At 39.1% G+C, this 19358-nt stretch overlaps 1 protein-coding gene across 1 annotated transcript in view; it reads left to right on the top strand.

The window, feature by feature from the left end:
• Positions 1-19358, top strand: part of Dach2 (dachshund family transcription factor 2) — a 691399-nt gene that overhangs the window by 155488 nt on the left and 516553 nt on the right. The window lies entirely within an intron of this gene.

Here is a 19358-nt window from a genome sequence, read left to right as displayed (position 1 = left end):
TATTTAAGCAGTTCCACCAAAATGTAAGTTTATGGTAAGTTAATAACTGTCTCCCTTTAAAAGCATGAGGAACATTTTCATTGGAATTTAAATGTATAATTATTACTTTAATAGCTTTAGTGAGCACAGTCAAAATCCTTTTTAGTGTTCTTGTTTGCTTCTCTGCTGATATAATAAAACACCAACCAAAACAACTTGAGGGAGGAAATAGTTTAGAGTCTTCCATGGAAGGATGCTAATATAGGAATTGAGAACAAGATCCTTGATTTAGGAAATGAGACAGAGATCAGAGAGAAACACTACTTGTTCATCTGGTATTCTTATCTACTTTTGTTGCACACCCTAGGACCAGCTGCCTATGGATAGTAATGTATGTAGTGAGCTAAGTCTTCCTATGCATATTATCAATTAAATAAATATCCTGAAGACATTCCCACAAGCTAGTCTTATGAAAGCAGTTCTTCAATTGAGAATCCCTCTTTGGAGACATGTGTAAATTTGTGTCAAGTTGACAAAGCTAATAATGACTTACGGACTCTTGTCTTTCTGTGAACAACCTTAAGTAACTACACTTTTGTAAATGACTGTGTCTTCCTTCATTACATACACAACATAGACATTTTTCTTTAAATTTAAATTTTTATTTTTTATATTAATTACAGTTTATAGTCTTTGTATCCCAGCTGTAACCCCCTCTCTCACTCCCTCCCTATCCTACCATCCCTCCCTCATCTCCTCCCATGCACCTCTCCAAGTTCACTGATAGGGGAGAACCTCCTCCCTTTCCATCTGACCCTAGTCTATCAGGACTCATCAGGACTGGCTGCATTATCTTCCTCTGTGGCCTGGGAAGGCTGCTCTCCCATCAGGGGAGAGGTGATCAAAGAGGCAGCCACTGAGTTCGTGTCAGGGACAGTCCCTTTTTCCCTTACTAGGGTACCCACTTGGATAATGAGCTGCCATGGGCTACATCTGTACTGGGGCTTTAGGTTATCTCCATGAATGGTCCTTGGATGGAGTGTCAGTCTAAGATTTCTTTGAAGGTCTGGTAGAATTCTGTGCTGAAAACCATCTGGCCCTGGGTTTTTTTTTTGGAAGGAAGACTTTTGATGACTGTTTCTATTTCTTTAGGAGATATGAAAATATTCAGTCTATTTACCTGATCTTGACTTAATTTTGGTAAATGGAATCTATCAAGAAAATTGTCCATTTCATTTAGATTTTCGAGTATTGTGGTATATAGTTTTTTGTAGTAAGACTTAATTATTGTTTGGATTTCCTCAGTGTCTGATGTTATGTCCTCCTTTTTGTTTCTGCTTTTGTTGATTTGGATAGTTTCTCTCAGCCTTTTAGTTAGTTTTGCTAAGGGTTTGTATAACTTTTTAATTTTCTCAAAGAACCAGCTCTTGGTTTCATCATTTCTTTGAATTGTTTTATTTGTTTCTGATTCATTGATTTCCGGTTTGAGTTTGATTATTGCCAATAGTCTACTCCTCTTGTGTTTCTCTGCTCCCCCCTTTTTTTTCTGGGCTTTCAGGTGTGCCATTAATTTGCTTGTATGAGATGTTTCAAATTTCTTCTTGAAGCCACTTAATGCTATGAACCTTTCTCTTTGAACTGCTTTCATTTTGTCCCAAAATTTTGGGAAAGTTGTGCCTTCATTTCCATTGAATTTTAAGAAGTCTCTAATTTCTTTTTTCATTTCTTCCCTGACCATGCTGTCACTGAGTAGAGAGTTGTTTACTTTCCATATGTATGTAGGCTTTTTGTTATTTCTGTTGTTCTTCAGGTCTAGTTTTTGGCCATGATGGTCTGGTAGGATATGAGGGATTATTACGATCTTGTATTTTTGAAGCTTGCTTTGTGCCCACCTATTTGGTCAATTTTTGAGAAGATTCCATCAAGTGCTGAAAAGAGGGTGCACTCTTTTGAATTTGGGTTTAAAGTTCTGTAGTATTAGGTCCATTTTATTTAGGACCTCGGTAATAGTCATTATTTCCATATTTAGCTTCTCTCTAGATGATCTGTCCCGTTGTGAGGGAAGATTATTGAAGTCTCTCACTATTAAGATATTGTGATCAATGTGTGATTTCAGCTTTAATAATGTTTCATTTACAAATACAGGTGCTCTTTTACTTAGGGCATAGATGTTCAGGATTGTGATGTCCTCCAGGTCGATTTTTCCTTTGATGAGATGAATTGTCCCTCTTCATCTTATTTGATTAATTTTGGTTGAAAGTCTATTTTATTAGATATTAGGATAGCTACCCCAGCTTGTTTTCTGGGTCCATTTGCTTGGAAAACTTTTTTCCAGCCCTTTACTCTGAGGTAATGTTTATTTTTGTTGCAGGGGTGTGTTTCTTGGATGCAGCAGTATGTTGGGTTGTGTTTCCACAACCATTCAGTTAGCCTGTGTCTTTTTGTTAGAGTTGAGTCTACTGATGTTAATAGATAATAGTAACCAATGAATTTTATTTGCTGTTACTGCAGTGTGGATGGCGTTTCTCTGTTTTTATGCTTGTTTTCTTTGAATTTTTTTTTGTCGTGAAATTATCTATATCCTGTTTTCTTCGGTGTAGTTGTTTTCATTGGATAGGAATTTTCCTTCTAATATGTTCTGAAGGGTTGGGTTGCTGTGTAGATAATGTATAAGTTTAGTTTTTTTCATGGATTTTTTTATTTTCTCCATTTATTTTAATTGAAAGCTTTGCTGGGTATAGTAGTCTGGGTTGGCATGTGTGGTCCCTTTACGTCTGCGTGAAACCTGCCCAGGCCCTTCTGACTTTCATATTTTCTGATAAGAAATATGGCGTGATTCTTATAGGTCTACCTTTATATGTTACTTGGCCTTTTTCTCTTGCTGATTTTAATATTTTTTCTTTGTTCTGTAGATTTAGTGTTTTGACTATGATGTGATGTGATGTGATGTGCTTCTTTTCTGGTCTAGCCTTGAGGTACAGGGTGTTAGAGAGTGTAGAGCCTGGAATGTGGGGTTTAAGTGCAGGAGGGGGGAGGGTGCTTGTGCTGTTTGTTGGGGGTAATGTGCATGCACACTTTCCTTGAATACCTCAGTGACCTAGAGGCCTGTCATACCATCTTCCTGGTATTCATGTCTGTCTGGGCGCCAGGAATTTTTTGCCTTGACTTCACTGGTAGACCTACAGAACAGGGGTTTTAATGTTGAGAACTCTGTTCCAAGGATCCCTATATTGCACACAGTGGGGCTGTGGGTGGGAGGGATCCAATGTCTGGCTGCTAGTGTAGAGGGACCTTGGATCTGGGGCTCTGTGTGCACTCACTTGCAGGCCCAGTCACTCTCTAGGAGGCCTAAGCAGAAAGTACAGAGGTTCCTCCTCTTGTCTACTCTCGGATTTGGGCTTGCAGGGGCACATGTGAGGGTAGTATGTCTGTGAGCTCAGTGTTACTGCAGCCACAGGACTGGAAGGCCTGTACAGTGGCTCTCTGAGAGGCCCTGGGGAGTCTGCCAGTGGACCAAGAACCCTGGAGGCCTGAACAGCTGGCCACCTGCTGATAAGTAACTGGGAGGCCCACCTCTGCTGTCTCACTTACCAAGCAGGATGTTCTGTGCTAGGAGCAGCTGGCACTGGGGGCTGCCTCTGCTAGGGAGGGAGGCCCATTAAGAGGAAGTGCAGGGGTTTGAATATTAGCCACTCTCAGTCCTCCCAGAATCCTGCTGGTAACCTATATCTAAATGGTCTCAGCTCACGGGTTGTCCCTTCTTACCCAGGAATCCTCAGTGTCTATGTTCTGGCTTCAGCTGCCTCTCCACTCACCAATTTCTGAGTTTTGGATTCCCTGCCCCTTAGATAGGTTGTGTGCTGATAGGTATTATCTTGGATCTCCGACAGTTTTCTAAGGTAGATAATCAATCAAATACTCTTAAATATACCCCTATAAATAACAAAAACATAGGGAATTTCCAGAGGTCCTAAACTGCATATAGAAAATCAACTAATATTTGGGTATATTATACTTCAGAGCTTAAAAATATTGTCTATACCACTCAAACTGAAATTTCTCTTAGGACTAGAGGGATAATACAGATTCCTTAAGAAATTCCATTGTAAGGTCATGTAATATTGCAGGGACAAACATAATATTTGCTTATTGTCTGTTTATTTCATTATTTGTGGATCTCTTCTTCCCTTGGGGCTGTTTGTCACCAGACCATAAGGGAAGAAGGAGCAGAGGCAGGGTGCAGGACTTGGAAGGCATGCGAGTATAATGGAAAATGACCTCTGGAAACCATTTCAGTGAGATAGTTAAACTTATCCAGGGATAACAAAAGCTATACACCTTGGGGAGTGGGTGGGGGCTCCCAGGATTGGTGTACATAATTGGTTAAGTCTAGGGATTCCAGGGATGCTTTGTTTTGCATTTGGCAGCAAGCTCCTATCAAACGATTGGAGAAACAGTACCTAATTATCCTATAGATGTAAGGAGGGGTGAGCAAGCAGGAAATTGTGCCAAAGGCCATATATCAGATGTGGTTAGAGGCATCTGTGCCTAAAGATACTCTCCATTGAGGTCAGGCAGAGAGTAGGTGACTCTGCTGGAGAGAGGGAGTCCTCAATCAAGTGCTGAGCTCAGAAAGACCATTCAGACTGGGAGGACTTGCAACCTCAAGCAGCAGGGTCCTCAAATCAATCACTGAAAATTTTTAAAATTTTTCACTTGCTAAAATAAAACTTTAAAATTTAAGTTTTATATGTATATACATACTTTTTTTATTTTTTTATTTTTTATTGATTACAGTTTATTCACTCTGTATCCCAGGTGTGACCTCCCTCTCTCATTCCCTCACATTCCCACCCTCCCTCCCCCTTCTCCTTCCCCAATCAATGGATTTCAGAGGTCCTCCTCCCCTTCCAACTGACCTTAGCCTATCAGGGGTCATCAGGACTGTCTTCCTTTGTGAACAGGTAATACTGCCCTCCCCCCTCAGGGGAAAGGGATCAAAGATCCTGCCACTGATTTCACTGAATTCCCCTATTCTCTTTACTTGGGAACCCACTAGAAGACTGAGCTGTCATGGGCTATATATGTGCAGGGGTTCTAAGTTATCTTCATGCATGGTCTTTGGTTTCAGGCTCTGAGATCAACAATCAATAAATGAGACTTCATGAAACTGAAAAGCTTCTGTAAAGCAAAGGACACTGTCATCAGAACAAAACGACAGCCTACAGACTGGAAAAGGATCTTCACCAACCCTATATCTGACAGAGGGTTAATATCCAGAATATATAAAGAACTTAAGATGTTAAACACCAACAAACTAAATAATCCAATTAAAATATGGGGTACAGGGTTAAACAGAGACTACTCAATAGAGGAATATCGAATGGCAGAAAAACACTTAAAGTAATGTTCAGTGTTCTTAGTCATCAGGGAAATGCAAATAAAAAGGACCCTGAGATTTCACCTTACACCCATCAGAATGGCTAAGATCAAAAACTCAAGTGACAATACATGTTGGAGATGATGTGGAGAAATGGGAACTCTCCTCCATTGCTAGTTGGAATATGAACTTGTAAAACCACTTAGGAAATCAATCTTGCAGTTTCTCAGAAAATCAGGAATAGTGCTTCCTCAAGATCCAGCAATACTACTCCTAGGCATATTTCCAAAATATGCTCAAGTTTTATATATTTTTAAAATATTTTCAAAGCTCTTGGTAATGTAATCAAAATATATTTTGCAAAGTAGGTTTGCCACTTTAAGAACAATTTAGAAGTATGAAGAGAATCCAAAATCTGATCTCTTTTACTATTTAAAAGCTCATGTAGTGTCTCCTGACTATATTCTATTACCTAAACATAAAATGCATTTCATAGTTTTGAGGAGAAAAATTTTAAGTCATTTTTCTAAAACCAGTGTAGTAAGCAATGTAACAAATTAAGCATTAGCAGTCTTTTAAATTATATCAGGAAACTTCTAATCACTTATTCTCTGATGTAGACCAAATAATTTCAGGGTCTAATTTCTCCATAACATACATGGTGGTAGTAGTGGGGTGCTTCAACAATTAAAGTTACCATACTTATCACAATATATTGTGTGGGAAAATGAAGACCTACTTTAACTGAAGAGATGGAAGTAATGATGTCTCTTTGTCTTTCATTGCACCAACACAGCAAGAGTTTCATCAAACTTTAGAATCCAGGAGTAGATAATCTCAGAAAGTTAACTTTACCTGTAATTATTCTGTTGGGTACATTTTATTGTTTGAAGTATTGGAAAGAAATAAACACCTTAATTTCATCTCTTAAGTTGGACTGACAATATTATATTTATTATCTCCAGTTTTTCCTCAAAAGGATGAAGATACATTAATTCAATGAAATTGAGTTTTTAAAACATATTTTGTTAATATTTTTATAATATTCACCACTCTTGTCACTAATTCTTAGATCCACCCTACTTCTCTATTCTTTAACCTCATATAGTCTTTTTTCAACATAACCCATAGAGTCCATTTTGTCCATCGGGGAATGTTCAACTTACCAGTGGCCACATTCTTATAAAAACAGGCTTTCCTTCTCTTAGAAACTCTCAAGTATTCAAGCCCCTCAGTTAGAGATTGGGACTAAAGAACCAGTTCTCCTTCCATGCTGCAATATCGACTGTCTTGATTTTCTGTAAGTCTTGTGTAGATAACCATAGGTGAGTTCATGAAGGAAGCATTTCTGCTATGTTCAGAAGACATTGATTTGATCCAGTACTCTCTGACTTCTGGCTTTTACAATTTTTAATCCTTTCACGGTGGTCTGAGCCTTGGAATGAAGTGCTATAAGATATCCCATTTGTGGATGAGCAGTCTACTAACTTTAACTCTTTACAATTTGATTAGTTGTGAGTTTCTGTATTAACTATTGACCACTGCACAAAGAAACTTTCCTAATGAGGCTTGGCAGGTATGGGTACAAAGATAAAAGTTTTAGAGCAAAGTTCCCTACCATGGCTTTTTAGCAGGATTGTAGTTGGCTTACCACTAGGAATTGTGAGCTCCCCAACCATGTTTCCTTTCCCAGACTTACAGTATCAGGCAAGTATTTTTTTTTTCCCATAGCGCAGGCCAGAGCCTTTAGTCTAACAAAAACTAGTTAGTTATTTCCATAATGTTGGTTTTACTATTGTACCCATGAGCATATCTTTCCACATCAGTCATTATTCTATATGTAGGGTTTATGGTTTAGTAATACTGTTGATATATTTTTAGCTCAGTAACCTATACAACAACTTCCTGTGCTATGGAAAATAGTAGGAAGAGGGGAAACTTCTTAGTACCAACTTGATTTATCCATGATCTGTGACCAGTGTGCGTGGTGTCTTCATCAATAGTTACCAACTTGATTTTTCCATGACTTCTGAAAAATATGTGTGGTGTCTTCATTAATAGGATGTCACCATCAAGTTGTGCTGGGCAAGCAAGAATAATAACTATAGACTTTATTGTTTAGGGAGTATCTCCAGGAAACTAAGATTAGCAGCACAAGAAGGGGATTAAATCACATCTGGTTCTAACTGTTTTCTTTTGGCATCCTCTGGTTTCTGAGAAGGCATGATAGTCTTTATAGAACATATATTATCTATCTATCTGTCTATCTATCTATCTATCTATCTATCTATCTATCTACTATATATCTATCATCTATCACCTATTTATCTATGTATCATCTATATTTATATCATTATATATATACATATTTGTATATATATATTAGTGTTGGTTATGTCTCTCTCCAACCTCTTTCTGTATCCTCTCCATCGCTGCTCCCCACTTAAATCTCCCTCCCCTGATATCCAAAAATCTAGAAAAAGACCATTTATGGAAAAGGGGAAAAGACTGTAAGTGAGAGGGCAGTTTAGTTTTTTAAATTTATTTTATTTTATTTTTTTTTCATTATTTTTTTTATTTTTTTCCCTTTTTTCTTAAATTTTTCATCAATTACACTTTATTCATTCTGCATCCCCCCATAAGCCCCTCCCTCCTCTCCTCCCAATCCCACCCTCCCTCCTCCCTCTGCTTGCATGCCACTCCCCAAGTCCACTAATAGGGGAGGTTCTCCTCTCCTTTCTGATCTTAGTCTGTCAGTTCACATCAAAAGTGGCTGTATTGTCCTCTACTGTGGCCTGGTAAGGCTGCTCCCCCCCGAGGGAGGTGATCAAAGAGCAGGCTAATCAGATTATGTCAGAGGCAGTCCCTCTTCACATTACTATGTAACCCAATTGGACTCTGAACTGCCCTGGGCTACATCTGTGCAGGGGTTCTAGGTTATCTCCATGAATAGTCCTTGGTTGGAGTATGAGTCTCTGGGAAGTTCCCTATGTTCAAATTTTCTTGTTCTGTTGCTCTCCTTGTGGAGACCCTGTCCTCTCCAGCTCTTACTATTTCCCAGTTCTTACCTAAAATTCCGTTCACCTGCCCAACAGTTGCCCATCCGGCTCAGCATTTGCTTTGATAGTCTGAAGGGCAGAGGCTTTCAGAGGTCCTCTGTGGTAGGTTCCTAGGTTGTTTCCTGTTTTCTTCTTCTTCTGATGTCCATCCTCTTTGCCTTTCTGGATGGGGATTGGACGTTTTAGTTAGGGTCCTCTCTCTTGCTTAGTTTCTTTAGATGCACAGGTTTTAGTGGGTTTGTCCTATGTTGTATGTCTATATGAGTGAGTATATACCATGTGTGTCTTTTTGCTTCTGAGACAACTCACTCAGGATGATCCTTTCCAGATCCCACCATTTACCTGCAAATTTCATGATTTCCTTGTTTTTCATTGCTGAGTAATATTCCATTGTGTAGATGTACCACAATTTCTGCATCCATTCTTCAGTTGAGGGGCATCTGGGTTGTTTCCAGCTTCTGGCTATTACAAATAAAGCTGCTACAAACATGGTTGAGCAAATGTCCTTTTTGTGTACTTGAGCCTCTTTTGGATATATGCCCAGTAGTGGTATGGCTGGATCTTGAGGAAGCGCTATTCCTAGTTGTCTGAGAAAGCGCCAGATTGATTTCCAGAGTGGTTGTACAAGTTTACATTCCCACCAGCAGTGGAGAAGGGTTCCCCTTTCTCCACAACCTCTCCAGCATGTATTGTCACTTGAGTTTTTGATCTTGGCCATTCTCATGGGTGTAAGGTGAAATCTCAGGGTTGTTTTGATTTGCATTTCCTAAATTTATTTTTTTATTAATTACAGTTTATTCACTATGTATCCCAGCTGTAGCCCCCTCCCTAGTCCCTTCCTAATCCCACATTCCCAGCCTCATCCCAAAGTCCCCTCCCATGCCTCTCCCAAAGTCCACTGTTAGGGGAGGTCTTCGTCTTCTTCCATCTGACCATAGCCTATCAGGTCTCATCAAGACTGGCTGCATTGTTTTCCTCTGTGGCCTGGTAAGGATGCTCATCCCCAAGGGTGTGTGGTCAAAGAGCCAGCCACTAAGTTCATGTCAGAGCCAGTCCCTGTTCCCATTACTAAGGAACCCACTTGGACATTGAACTGTCATGGGCTACATCTGTGGAGGGGTTCTAGCTCATTTCCATACATGGTCCTTGGTAGGAATATGAGTTTCAGAAATGACCTCTGTAGCCAAATTTTTTGGTACTGTTGCCCCCCTTGAGGAACAGGTTGAGTTTTTAACTAGACTCATATTTTCAATATTTTTCCTTTTGGCAGTGTCTCTTTATACGTTATTTTGTTCCATTATTAAATGCAATTCTGTGATCTAAGTATAAGGCTTCAACAGTGATACTTCTGTATTTCTGAGAGTTCAAGGAAAATCCAGTTACTTTTGGATATTTCTTTTTTTTCTGTTTTAATATGAAGTTTTTATTTTTATTTATTTTTGTTTTTAAATAATTTTATACATTGACTTGTATCTCAGCTATAGCCCCCTCCCTCTTTTGGATATTTCAAAGCAATTACTGGCTTTTATTTTTCTGAGCTTTGGATCAACAACCCCAAATGTGGAAAAATAAATGGATGAAAATTTATTTATCAAGATGGTATATTTTTAAAATGATCTCATTTGCAATGAAAAAAATCCTGCTCATTACTATTACAGTTTGCACTGGTTGCTACATTATATTTTTTTGAAGTAATAATATTATTAATTTATAAAATCAAAAATTAATTAAAAATTACAAAAATAACAAGGATGTATTATATCTCAGCTTTACAATATTATAACATTTTGAATGTGTATACAAATTCTGACATTTTCTTGAGTATCAAAACATTTCTTTTTAATTTAGAGATCTCTCTGACATTTATTAGTAGAACCTGTGATAATATTTTTCAGATTATTTTACTTTTGCTCTAAGAATAGCTTTATCTTTCATTTCTATAAAGGTTGATTGTTCTGAATCATGAACATTTCTCAAAAGTGTTGACTTTTTTAACATTGAAAACAATTTCGTATTGTTCACTGAAGGACTTTAAAGTTTGTGATGGCATGTTTTCTGTCACTTTAACTGATACATTTTTACTTATTTTTCTTGCTTCTATAAGAATTTTGTCTTTGATTTGTGAAACATTGTTTATAAATCTTAAGATTTGGCTGTGTGACTATAAATGCTACAGTTCAGTGTCTATATATCTGGATATATATATATTCTTTTTAAATTTAAATTTTATTTTATTTTTAATTAAACTTTATTTACTTTGTATCTTCCCTCTAGTTACCTCCCTCTTCCCCTCCCAATCCCTCTCTTCCTCCCCCTTCTCCAAGCATGCCCCTCCCCAAGTTCACTGATAGGGGAGGGTTTCTTTTTTCTTCCTTCTGATCCTAGTCTGTTAGGACTCATCAGGAGTGGCTGCATTGTCTTCCTCTGTGGCCTGGTAAGGCTGCTCCCCATTCAGGGGAAGGTGATCAAAGAGCAGGCCAATCAGTTCCTGTCAGAAGCAGTCCCTGTTCCCATTACTAATGAACCCACTTGGACACTGAACTACCATGGGCTACATCTGTGCAGGAGTTCTAGGTTATCTCCATGAATGGTCGTTGGTTGGAGTATGAATCTCAGGAAAGACTGCAGTGTTCAATTTTTTTTGTTTCTGTTGCTCTCCTTGTGGACTTCCTGTCCTCTCCAGATCTTACTATTTCCCACTTCTTTCATAAGATTCCCTGCATTCTGCCCAAAATTTGGCCATAAGTCTCAACATTTGCTTTGATAGTGTGCAGGGCAGAGACTTTCAGAGGCCTTCTGTCTGAGGCTCCTAATTTGTTTCCTGTTTTCTTCTTCTTTTGATGTCCATCTTCTTTTCCTTTTCCAATGGGGATTGAGCATTTTAGTCAGAGTCCTCCCTCTAGATTAGTTTCTTTAGGTGTACAGGTCTTAGTAGGTTTATCCTATATTATATGTCTATATGAGTGAGTATATGACCATGTATGTCTTTCTGCTTCTGGGATAGCTCACTCAGGATGATCCTTTCCAGTTCCCACCATTTACCTGCAAATTTCATGATTTCCTTGTTTTACATTGCTGAGTAATATGCCATTGTGTGGATGTACCACAATTTCTGTATCCATTCTTCAGTTGAGGGGCATCTGGGTTGTTTCCAGCTTCTGGCTACTACAAATAAAGCTGCTACAAACATAGTTGAGCAAATGTGCTTAATGTGTACTTGAGCCTCTTTTGGATATATGCCAAGGAGTGGTATAGCTGGATCTTGAGGAAACACTATTCCTAGTTGTCTGAGAAAGCGCCAGATTGATTTCCAGAGTGGTTTTACAAGTTTACATTCTCACCAGCAGTGGAGGAGGGTTTCCCCTTTCTCCACAACCTGTCCAGCATGTGTTGTCACTTGAGGTTTTGATCTTGGCCATTCTGATGGGTGTAAGGTGAAATCTCAGGGTCATTTTGATTCACGTTTTCCTGATGGCTAATGATATTGAGTATTTCTTTAAGTGTTTCTCTGCCATTCGATATTCCTCTAAAGAGAATTCTCTGTTTAGCTCTGTTCCCCATTTTTTAATTGGATTACTTGATTTACTGCTTTTCAACTTCTTTAGAATTAGGTAGTTTCAATTTGCCTTTCTCTGATGACTAAGGACTTTGAGAATTTTTTAAAGTATTTCTCTGCCATTCGATAATCTTTTATTGAGAATTATCTGTTTGGCTCTGTAAACAATTTTTAATTCTATTACTTGATTTTTTGCTGTTTAACTTCTTGAGTTCTTCATATATTTTGGATTTTAGCACTCTGTCAGATATAGTGTTGGTGAAGATCATTTCCCAGTCTATAGGCTGTCGTTTTGTTCAGATGACAGCATCCTTTGCTTTACTGAAGATTTTAAGTTTCATGAGGTTCTATTTATTGATTGTTGATCTTAGAGCCTGTGCTGTTTGTGTTCTGTTCAGGAAGTTGTCTCCTGTGCCAATGAGTTCAAGGCTCTTCCCCACTTTTTCTGCTAACAGATTTAATGTGTGTGTGTGTTTTAATTTTTATTTTTTTATATTAATTACAGTTTATTCACTTTGTTTTCCAACTGTAGCCCACTCCCTCATTCCCTTCCAAACTCAGCCTCTCTCCCTCATCTCCTCCCATTTCCCTTTCCAAATCCACTGATAGGGGAGGTCCTCCTTCCTTTCCATCTGACCCTAGCTTATGAGGTCTCATTAGGACTGGCTACATTGTCCTGCTCTTTATGTGGCAAGGTTGTTGGTCCCTCAGGGGGAGTTGATCAAAGAACCAGCCCATGAGTTCATGTCAGAGACAGTCCCTGTTTCCCTTCTGAGGGATCCCACCTGGACACTGAGCTACATTGGAGCAGGGGTTCTAGGTTGTATCCATGAATGGTACTTGGTTGGAGTATCAATCTCAGAAAGGACCCATGAGCTGAAATATTTTGGTTCTGTTGCTCTTCTTGTGGAGCTCCTGTCCTCTACAGGTCTTACTATCTCCTCCTTCTTTCATAAGATTCCCTGTACTCTGTGCAAAATTTGGCTAAGAGTCTCAGCATCTACTTTGATACACTGCTGGGTAGAGTCTATCAGAGGCTCTCTGTGGTAGGCTCCTGTTCTGTTTCCTCCTTTTTCCAATGTCCATCCCATTTGTCTTTCTGAGGACTGATCACGTTACCCAGGGTATTCCTTCTTGCTTAGCTTCCTTAGGTGTATAGATTTTCGTATATTTATCTTATAATGTATGTATAATATCCACTTATAAGTGAGTATATACCATGTGTGTCTTTCTGCTTCTGTGATACTTCACTCAAGATGATCATTTCCAGATCCTACCATTTGCCTGCTAATTTTATGATTTCCTTGTTTCCATTGTGTAAATGTATGACAATTTCTGTATCCATTCCTCTACTGAGGGCTACCTGGGTTGTTTCCAGGTTCTACCTATTACAAATAAAGCTGCTATGAACATGGTTGAGAAAAAGTCCTTGTTGTGTACTTGAGCATATTTTAGATATATGCTTACGAGTGGTATAGCTGCATCTTGAGGAAGCAGTATTCCTAACTGTCTGAGAAAATGCCAGATTGACTTCCAGAGTGATTATACAAGTTTACATTCCCACCAGCAATGGAGTAGGGTTTCCCTTTCTCCAAATCCTCTATAGCATGTATTGTCACTTGAGTGTTTGATCTTAGGCATTCTGATGGGTGTATGGTGAAATCTCAATGTTGTTTTATTTGCATTTGCCTGATGAATGAGGACTTTCAACATTTCTTTTTTTAAATTCCTTTATATTTTTATTTTTATTAACTACAGTTCATTCACTTTGCATTCCAAGTGTAGCCTCCTATTTTATACCCTCTCAATACTACCTTCCCTCCTTTTTCTTCTCCTATATCCTTTTCCCGGTTCAATGATAGAGGAGGGCCACCTCCCCTTCCATCTGACCCTAGTCTATCAGGTCTCATCAGGACTGGCTTCGCTGTCTTCCTCTGTGGCCTGGAAAGGCTGCTCCCCCGTCAGGTGGAGGTGATCAAAGAGCCAGCCCATAAGTTCATGTCAGAGATGATCCCTGTTCCTATTACTGAGGAACCCTCTTGGACCCTGAGGTGACATGGGTTACTTCTGTGCAGGGGTTCTAGGTTATCTCTATGCATGCTCTTTGTTTGGATTATCAGTCTCAGAAAACACCCCTGGACCCATACTTTTTGGTTCTGTTGTTCTCCTTGTGGAGCTCCTGTTCCTTCCAGGTCTTTCTATCTCCCTTTTGTTTTTTAAGATTCCCTGCACTCTGTCCAAAGTTTGGCTATGAGTCTCAGCATATGTTTTGATACCCTGCTGGGTAGAGATTTTCAGAGCCCTCTGTGGTAGTCTCCTGTCCTTTTTCCTGTTTTCTCCCTCTTCCAAGGTCTGTCCCATTTGCCTTTCTAAATGAAGATTGAGCATCTTACGTAGGGTTCTCCTTCTTGAATAGTTTCCTTAGGTGTACAAATTTTAGTATATTTATCCTATATTATTTTTCAATATGCACTTGTAAGTGAGTTTATACCATGTGTGTCTTTCTGCTTCTGGGATACCTCACTCAGGATGATCTTTTCCAGATCCTACCATTTGCCTGCAATTCATCAACTGAAGTACATCTAGGTTGTTTCCAGCTTCTGGCTATTACGAAGAAGTCTGCTACGAACATGGTTGAGCAAATGTCCTTGTTTTATACTTGAATATCTTTTGGATATATTGCTAGGAGTGGTATAGCTGGATCTTGAGGAAACAGTATTCCTAATTTTCTGAGATGTCACCCGATTGATTTCAAAGTGTTTTTACAAGTTTACGTTCGCAGAAGCAACAGAGTGGCATTCCTCTTTCTCTACATCCTCTCCAGCATGCATTGTCACTTGTGTTTTTGAGCTTAGAGATTCTAACCCAGCTCTCATTGCATAGGGAGTTGTTCAGTTCCAATGTGTGTGTAGGATTTTTGCTATTTTTGTTGTTGTTAAGGCCCAGATTTAGTCTCTCGTTGTTTTATAGAATAGAAGAGAGTACTTCAATATTCTTTTATTTGTTGAGTCTTGCTTTGCGCCCAACTATATGGTCAATTTTTGAGAAGTTTCCAAGAGGTGCTGAAAAGAAGGTATGCTCTTTTGAAAAGTTTTGTAGACATCTATTAATTCCATTTGATTTAGAACCTCTGTAAATGCCTTTATTTTTCATTGGTGAGTGTGCACAAGTGTGGGCTAGCAAGCATGTGTTTGTGCGTGGAAGTGTGCTTTGAAGGACATGATGGTATACAGTGTATATGCCTGGAATGTGGAGCAGAGGGGTGCAGGCACAGGAGGGGGTTCAGGTGCCTGTCCATTTCGCAGGCACAATGTGCATGCAAAGATTTTCTGAATATCTCAGTGGCCAACAGGCCTGTCATTCTGTCATTCTGTCCTTCTGGTATTCAGATCTCTCTGGGTTCCAGGGGTTGTTTACTGGACTTCACTGGTAGACACGCAGTACAGGGGCTTCAGTGTTTACAACTCTGTCCTAAGGATCCCTATCTTGTCCACAGTGGGGCTGTGGGTGGGAGGGATCTGATGTCTGGCTGCTAGTGTAGAGAGACCCTGGATTTGGAGCTCTGATTGCACTCACTTGAAGGCACACTCACTCCCTCTCTAGCAGGTCTAATCAGAAAGCACAGGGGTTCCCCCTGTTCTCTACTCTCACATTTGGACCTGCCAGAGCTAGTGTAGGAGATCCATCAGCTCAGTGGTGCTGCAGCTGTAGAACTTAAAGGCTGGTATAGAGGTCCCCTGGGTGTCCAGCCACAGCAGCAGAACTGGGAGGCCACTGCCAGTACAGATGCCTGCTGGGAGGACCTGGGGACTCCTACTGCTGTCTGCAGACCTAGGTGGCCCTGTGGAACTCTGGAGCCAGTACAGCAGCCAGCAGCTCACCAGTGAGGGACTGGGAGGCCAGCCTTCTCTGTCTTAGATACAGAGCAGCAAGTTCTGAGAGTTTTGTGCTAGAAGTAGTGTTCACTCTGGGCCACCTCAGCCAAGGAATGAGGAGGGAGGCCCAACAAGGTCTCAGTCACTGGAGATGTCCGGGAGTGATCTGGATCCAAATGGTCTCAGCTCACAGGTTGTTCCCTCTCTCCCTGGAAACCTCAATGTCTGTGTTCTGGCTTCAGCTACCCCTCTACTCAACAGTTTCAGAGTTTCAGATCCTGTGCCCTTCAGATATGGTGCACACTGGCCACCGCCATCTTGGATCCCTCTTTTTTTTTTTTTTCATAATCACTGTCCTAATGAAGTGCAACAATGATGATGGTTGGAGATGAACTATTATTATTATATCCACCACATACATGTTAGGGACCTTGAAAAGTTTTGTGTGTGTATATTATGAATAGATAAAATATTTTGTTTGGCCTAAGTTTTTTTTTTTTTTTTTTTTTTTTTTTTTTAAGTAAGGATTTCATGTAATTCAAGATAGCATTGAGCTATAAGAATTCATTTGTGTGGATTCTATGACTTTATTCATGGATTTAATTTAATGGTTCAAGTTCAGACACATGGAAGAACAAGAAATTCAAAGTTTCAGTAGAAAAGAGTGAACTCAAGGGTATTAAATATTCCAGGACATCTTCAGTGAAATGAGATAATTTTACTTTCGTTACATATTATTCTTTAACGAGCTGTTAATATTAGTAGCATTATATGTTTAATCATTTCAATGTTTTAACATTCTTATTAGTTTTACCATTAAGTAAATATGCAGTGACTTATTTGCTATCACAACAGAAGAGAATTAAAACAAGGCAGGCATGTATCTATTTTCCTAACACTAGAATAGTACAGGAAGAAAGATCAAAAGTTATTGTACATAACATTATTTTGCTAAAAAATGATGTTATAGAAATCAAATATTATTTAGAATGCTAGGGATAATAATGAGCCTTTCATATTTATGGGTTCTACATGTATTGATTCAATGAACCATGAGTTAAAAATATTTTGGAATATTGTTTATATATATTAACATATAGAACTTTCACTTATTTTGTCCTAAGTAAAATAACAGAATATCTTTTTAGGTGGCATTTTCTGTCTTGTTTGTTTCAAGTTATCAAATACAATTTAATATACACCAGAGGATGTATATATATTTGTGTGTATACATGTATACACAAGGGCAAATGAAAATTTTAAGGGTTTTGAGCATTCACAGATTTTTCTGTGTGGGTATTCTGGAAAGAATCATTTGTAGATAGTGAATCATGGCTAGATAATTGATTTAACTTGTAAATCTTAAATATTTAACACTTGCTAGTATTATGCAATATTATAAAATATATCTTTGATATTGAGAAAATAATGGAATTTCAAATATTGAAGTTAAATCTTTATTTTGTATATTTAATGAAAGAAAACAATGAATCACAGATTTGTATATGTTTAGTAGATAAAAATAACCACATTTGTTTTTCAGAAGAAAGTAACTTCATAATCTAGCTATAAGGCCTCTGTGAAAGAAAACTTAGTGATATACACAAAAGAGAGAGGGATCATTGATTATGTGAAGAAAAGCCCCCAAATCTAGTGATGGTGTGCCTGTGCCTATTGGGCTAAGGAAAATGTACATTATTATTATTTAGAACTTATTAGTGTATTATATTTAAGAGAACATCTTTTCTGACCTAGCTTATCAGGTCTCATCAGGACTGGCTATAATACCCAACTCTGTGGCCAAGCAAGGATGCTCTTCCCTCTGGGAAAGGAGGAGGAGGTCAAAGAGCCAGCCACTGAGTTCATGTCAGAGACAGTCCCTGTTCCCCTTGCTAGGGAACCTACCCAAGTAGCTGCCATATGGGTCCCTATCAGTGGACTTAGAGAAGGGCAGGGAGGAGATGAGGGAGGGAGAGTGGAAGAGGGAGGGAATGAGGGAGGGGGCTACAGCTGGGATACAAAGTAAATAAACTGTAATTAATATAAAAAATAAAACTTTAATTAAAAAAGGAAAATAAAAGAACATCTATTCAAAAACTGTTTGATAGGCAAGCGTGTGTGTGTGTGTGTGTGCGCGCGCGCGCGCGTGCGTGTCTGTGTGTGTAAGTGTGCGTGGATGAGTTTCTCGAGGGACAGAGTGATGGCTAATGTTAAACCCTTGAGTGTGTGGGAGGGGCTCTGCACTGTCCTGAACAGAACACCAACAGCACAGGCTCTAAGAGCAACAATCAATAAATGGGACCTCATGAAACTGAAAAGTTTCTGTAAAGCAAAGGATACCATCATCAAAACAAAACGACTGCCTACAGATTGGGAAAGAATCTTCACTAACCCTTTATCTGACAGAGGACTAATATCCAGTATATACAAAGAACTAAAGAAGCTGAAAAGCAGCAAACCAAGTAATCCAATTAAAAAATGGGGAACAGAGCTAAACAGAGAATTCTCGACAGAGGAATATCGAATGGCAGAAAAACACTTAAAGAAATGCTCATCCTCATTAGCCATCAGGGAAATGTAAATCAAAACGACCCTGAGATATCACCTTACACCCATCAGAATGGCCAAGATGAAAAACTCAAACGATAACACATGCTGGAGAGGTTGTGGAGAAAGGGGAACCCTCCTCCACTGCTGGTGGGAATGTAAACTGGTACAACCACTCTGGAAAGATATCTGGCGCTTTCTAAGACAAATAGGAATAGTGCTTCCTCCAGACCCAGCTATACCACTGCTAGGTATATACCCAAAGTTTGTTCAAGTACACAAAAAGGACACTTGCTCAACCATGTTTATAGCAGCTCTATTTGTAATAGCCAGAACCTGGAAACAACCCAGATGTCCATCAACGGTGGAATGGGTACAGAAATTGTGGTATTTTTATACAATGGAATACTACTCAGCAATCAAAAAGGAGGAAATCATGAAATTTGCAGGCAAATGGTGGGATCTAGAAAAGATCATTCTGAGTGAAATATCCCAGAAGGAGAAAGACAAACATGGGATATACTCACTTATATAGATCTATAAGATATGATAAACATAATGAAATCTATACACCTAAAAAAGATAATCAATTGAGTGGACATGGGGTAAGATGATCAATCCTCATTTAGAAAGACAGATGGGATGTGCATTGAACGTATGACAGGAGTCTACTGAGCGCATCTGAAAGACTCTAACTAGCAGTGTTTTCAAAGCAAAGACTCATGACCAAACCTTTGGCAGAGTACAGGGAATCATAAGAAAGAAGGGGAGTTAGTCTGATGGGGAAAGGATAGGAGCTCCACAAGGACCAAATATATCTGGGCACAGGGTCTTTTCTGAGACTGACATTCAACCAAGGACCATGTATGGATATAACCTAGAACCTCCACTCAGATGTAGCCTGTGGTAGCTCAGTAACCAATTGGTTTCCCAAAGTGAGGGGAACAGGGACTATTTCTAAC

Source organism: Meriones unguiculatus, chromosome X, assembly GCF_030254825.1.
Source record: "Meriones unguiculatus strain TT.TT164.6M chromosome X, Bangor_MerUng_6.1, whole genome shotgun sequence".
NCBI lineage: Eukaryota > Metazoa > Chordata > Mammalia > Rodentia > Muridae > Meriones > Meriones unguiculatus.
This window is presented reverse-complemented; position numbering and strand designations above follow the sequence as displayed.